A 5,377-nucleotide genomic window follows, 5' to 3' on the forward strand; every position below is an offset into this window, starting at 1 on the left:
TGGGAAACTGGAATCACATGATTTGAAAGTTGGATAACTTCTTCTTGCGAACTCCTATGAGATTTATTCAACTTCCTGGTGATTATCCACCACTTTATGTATCCAATTCAAGCTTCTTACAAAGTGATTCATCTTGGTTTGATTGGAACGACGAAGAAGCTGTGCTATTCCCAAACTGGGAAACTGGAATCACCTGATTTCAAAGTGGGATAACTTCTTCATCCCAACTCCTATGAGATTTATTCAACTTCCTGGTGATTCTCCACCACTTTATGTATCCAATTCAAGCTTCTCACAAAGTGACTCATCCTGGTTTGATTAGAACGACGAAGCTGTCCTATTCCCAAACTGGGAAACTGGAATCACCTTAATTGAAAGTGGGATAACTTCTTCATCCCAACTCCTATGAGATTTATTCAACTTCGTGGTGATTCTCCACCACTTTATGTATCGAAATCAAGCTTCTGACAAAGTGATTCATCCTGGTTTGATTGGAACGACGAAGAAGCTGTGCTATTCCCAAACTGGGAATCTGGAATCACATGATTTGAAAGTGGGATAACTTCTTCTTGCCAATTCCTATGAGGTTTATTCAAGTTCCTGGTGATTCTCCACCACTTTATGTATTCAAATCAAGCTTCTCACAAAGTGATTCATCCTGGTTTGATTGGAACGACGAAGAAGCTGTGCTATTCCCAAACAGGGAAACTGGAATCACATGATTTGAAAGTGGGATAACTTCTTCTTGCCAACTCCTATGAGGTTTATTCAAGTTCCTGGTGATTCTCCACCACTTTATGTATCCAAATCAAGATTCTCACAAAGTGATTCATCCTTGTTTGATTGGAACGACGAAGAAGCTGTGCTATTCCCAAACTGGGAAACTAGAATCACCTGATTTGAAAGTGGGATAACTTCTTCATCCCAACTACTATGAGATTTATTCAACTTCCTGGTGATTCTCCACCACTTTATGTATCCAAATCAAGCTTCTCACAAAGTGATTCATCCTGGTTTGATTGGAACAACGAAGAAGCTGTCCTATTCCCAAACTGGGAAATTGGAATCACCTGATTTGAAAGTGGGATAACTTCTTCATCCCAACTCCTATGAGATTTATTCAACTTCCTGGTGATTCTCCACCACTTTATGTGTCCAAATCAAGCTTCTGACAAAGTGATTAATCCTGTTTTGACTGGAACGACGAAGAAGCTGTGCTATTCCCAAACTGGGAATCTGGAATCACATGATTTGAAAGTGGGATAACTTCTTCTTGCCAACTCCTATGAGGTTTATTCAAGTTCCTGGTGATTATCCACCACTTAAGTATCCAAATCAAGCTTCTCACAAAGTGATTCATCCTGGTTTGATTGGAACGACGAAGAAGCTGTGCTATTCCTAAACTGGGAAACTGGAATCACCTTATTTGAAAGTGGGATAACTTATTCTTGCCAACTCCTATGAGATTTATTCAACTTCCTGGTGATTCTCCACCACTATGTAAAAATCTGTATTTGGATAAATAAAGTAGTCAAGAATAACCAAGAAGTGGAATAAATCTCATAGGAGTTAGGAAATAAAGAAATTATCTCACTTTCAAATCAGGTGATCCCAGTTTTCCTGTTTGGGAATATGGTAACTTCCTCGTCATTCTAATCAAACCAGGATGCATCGCGATGTAAGAAGCTATAATTTGATACATAGAGTAGTGGAGAATCACCAGGAGGAAAAATAAATCTCATAGGAGTTAGGATGAAGAAGTTATCCCACTTTCAAATCAGGTGATCCCAGTTTTCCTGTGTGGGAATATGACAACTTCCTCGTCATTCTAATCAAACGAGGATGAATTGCGATGTAAGAAGGTGTACTTGGATATATAAACTAGTGGAGATTAACCAAGAAGTGTAATAAATCTCATAGGAGTTAGGAAATAAAGAAGTTATCCCACTTTCAAATCAGGTGATTCTAGTTTTCATGTTTGGGAATATGATAACTTCCTCGTCCTTCTAATAAAATTAGGATGAATCTCGATGTAAGAACCTGTATTTGGATACATAAAGTATTGGAGAATCACCATGAAGTGGAATAAATCTCATAGGAATTAGAATGAAGAAGTTATCCCACTATTCAAATCAGGTGATCCCAGTTTTCATATTTGGGAATATGACAACTTCCTCGTCATTCTAATTAAACCAGGATGAATCGCGATGTAAGAAGCTGGCTTTGGATACATAAAGTAGTGGAGAATAACGAGAAAGTTGAATAAATGTCATAGAAGTTATGATGAAGAAGTTATCCCACTTTCAAATCAGGTGAACCCAATCTTCTTGTTTGTGAATTTGACAACTTTCTCACCATTCTAATCAAACGAGGATGAATCACGATGTAAGAAGCTGTATTTGAATACATATCATAGTGGAGAATCACCAGGAACTGGAATAAATCTCATAGGATTTATGATGAAGAAGTGATCCCACTTTCAAATCAGGGGATCCATGTTTTCTTGTTTGGGAATATGACAACTTCCTCGTCATTCTAATCAAACGAGGATGAAGCCCGATGTAAGAAGCAGTATTTAAATAAAGTAGTGGAGTTTAACCAAGAAGTGGAATAAATTTCATACGAGTTAGAAAATAAAGAAGTTATCCCACTTTCAAATCAGGTGATCCCAGTTTTCCTGTTTCGGAATATGACAATTTCCTCGTCATTCTAATTAAACAAGTATGAATCGCGATGTAAGAAGCTGTATTTGGATAAATAAAGTAGTGGAGAATAACAAGGAATTTGAATAAATCTCATAGGAGTTAGGATGAAGAAGTTATCCTACTTTCAAATCAGGTGATCCCAGTTTTTCCTGTTTGGGAATATGACAATTTCTTCATATTCTAATTAAACGAGGATGAATCGCGATGTAAGAAGCTATATTTGGATACATAAAATAGTGGAGAATCACCAGAAAGTGGAATAAATCTCATAGGAGTTATCCCACTTTCAAATCAGGTGATTCCTGTTTCCCAGTATGGGAATATGATAACTTCCTCGTCCTTCTAATAAAACTAGGATGAATCGCGATGTAAGAACCTGTATTTGGATACATAAAGTACTGGAGAATAGCCATGAAGTGGAATAAATCTCATAGGAGTTACGATGAAGAAGTTATTCCACTTTCAAAACAGGTGATCCGAGTTTTCCTGTTTGGGAATATGACAACTTCCTCGTCATTCTAATTAAACCAATATGAATCGCGATGTAATAAGGTGTATTTGGATACATAAAGTAGTGGAGAATCACCAGGAAGTGGAATAAATTTCATTAGGAGTTAGGACATGAAGAAGTTATCCCACTTTCAAATCAGGTGATTCCAATTTTCCTGTATGGGAATATGATAACTTTCTCGTCCTTCTAATAAAACTAGGATGAATCGCGATGTAAGAACCTGTATTTGGATACATAAAGTACTGGAGAATTGCCATGAAGTGGAATAAATCTGATTGGAGTTAGGAAGAAGAAGTTATCCCACATACAAATCAGGTGATCCCAGTTTTCCTGTTTGGGAATATGACAACTTCCTCGTCATTCTAATTAAACCAGGATGAATCGTGATGTAAGAACCTGTATTTAGATACATAAAGTACCGGAGAATAGGCATGAAGTGGACTAAATCTCATAGGAATTAGGATGAAGAAGTTATCCCACTTTCAAATCAGGTGATCCCAGTTTTCCTGTTTCGGAATATGATAACTACATCGTCATTCTAATTAAACTAGGATGAATCGCGATGTAAGAAGCTATATTTTGATGAAATAAATATGATAACCAAGAGGAAAAATAAATCTCATAGGAATTAGGATGAAGAAGTTATCCCATTTTCAAATCATGTGATCCCAGTTTTCCTGTTTGGGAATATGACAACTTCCTAGTCATTCTAATCAAACGAGGATGAATCGCGATGTAAGAAGCTGTATTTGGATAAATAAAGTAGTGGAGATTGACCAAGATGTATAATAAATCTCATAGAAGTTAGGAAATAAAGAAGTTATCCCTCTTTCAAATCAGGTGATTCTAGTTTTTCTGTTTGGGAATTTGATAACTTCCTCGTCCTTCTAATAAACCTAGGATGAAACGCGATGTAAGAACTTGTATTTGGATACATAAAGTAGTGGAGAATCACCTTGAAATGGAATAAATCTCATAGGAGTTAGGATGAAGAAGTTATCCCACTTTCAAATCAGGTGATCCCAGTTTTCTTGTTTGGGAATATGACAATTTCCTCGTCATTCTAATTAAACCAGGATGAATCGCGATGTAAAAAGCTATATTTGGATACATAAAGTAGTGGAGAATAACCAGAAAGTGGAAATAAATCTCATAGGAGTTGGGAATGAAGAAGTTATCCCACTTTCAAATCAGGTGATTCCAGTTTTCCTGTATGGGAATATGATAACTTCCTCGTCCTTCTAATAAAACTAGGATGAAAAGCGGTGTAAGAACTTGTATTTGGATACATAAAGTAGTGGAGAATCACCATGAAGTGGAATAAATCTCATAGGAGTTCAGGATGAAGAAGTTATCCCACTTTCAAATCAGGTGATCCCAGTTCCTTGTTTTGCGAATATGACAATTTCTTCGTCATTCTAATTAAACCAGGATGACTCGCGACGTAAGAAGCTCTATTTTGATACATAAAGTAGTGGTGAATCACCACGAAGTGAAAAAATCTCATAGGAGTTAGGAAATGAAGAAGTTATTCCACTTTCAAATCAGGTGATTCCAGTTTTCCTGTATGGGAATATGATAACTTTCTCGTCCTTCTAATAAACTAAGATGAATCGCGATGTAAGAACCTGTAATTGGATAACATAAAGTACTGGAGAATAGCCATGAAGTTTAATAAATCTCATAGGAGTTAGGATGAGGAAGTTATCCCACTTTCAAAATCAGGTGATCCCAGTTTCCCGTTTGGGAATATGATAACTTCCTCGTCATTCTAATTAAACCAGGATGAATCGGGATGTTAGAAGCTGTATTTGATACATTACGTAGTGGAGAATCACTAAGAGGAAAAATAAATCTCATAGGAGTTAGGATGGAAGAAGTTATCCCACTTTCAAATCAGGGTGATCCCAATTTTCCTGTTTCGGAATATGACAACTTTCCTTGTCATTCTAGTCAAAACGAGTATTAATCGCGATGTAAGAACTATATTTGGATAATTAAAATAGTGGAGATTACCACGAAGTGGAATAAATCTCATAGGAGTTAGGAAATAAAGAAGTTTTCCCACTTTTCAAATCAGGTGATTCCAGTTTTCCTTTTTGGGAATATGATAACTTCCTCGTCCTTCTTAATAAAACTAGGATTAATCGCGATGTAAGAA

General features: G+C 36.5%; 2 long non-coding RNA genes across 4 annotated transcripts; one reads left to right on the forward strand and one right to left on the reverse strand.

The window, feature by feature from the left end:
• Window positions 1-1,632: 1,632 nt before the first annotated feature.
• Window positions 1,633-3,598, forward strand: LOC117129702. 3 transcript variants are annotated; one of them, XR_004453323.1, is made up of 4 exons: window positions 1,633-1,862; window positions 2,218-2,312; window positions 2,663-2,838; window positions 3,177-3,598. It is a non-coding gene; the product is annotated as an uncharacterized LOC117129702 (long non-coding RNA). The 3 variants fall into 3 exon arrangements; XR_004453324.1 differs by lacking the exon at window positions 2,218-2,312 and having other exon boundaries at window positions 1,647-1,862; window positions 2,744-2,838; XR_004453322.1 differs by lacking the exons at window positions 1,633-1,862; window positions 2,218-2,312 and having other exon boundaries at window positions 2,340-2,838.
• On the reverse strand, window positions 3,428-4,484 carry LOC117129703. The gene is made up of 2 exons (XR_004453325.1): window positions 4,138-4,484; window positions 3,428-3,959 (listed from the first exon to the last, which is right to left on the reverse strand). It is a non-coding gene; the product is annotated as an uncharacterized LOC117129703 (long non-coding RNA).
• Between the last annotated feature and the right edge of the window lie 893 nt (window positions 4,485-5,377).

The sequence above is a fragment of the Brassica rapa genome, unplaced genomic scaffold (genome assembly GCF_000309985.2).
Source record: "Brassica rapa cultivar Chiifu-401-42 unplaced genomic scaffold, CAAS_Brap_v3.01 Scaffold0063, whole genome shotgun sequence".
Taxonomy (NCBI): Eukaryota; Viridiplantae; Streptophyta; class Magnoliopsida; order Brassicales; family Brassicaceae; genus Brassica; species Brassica rapa.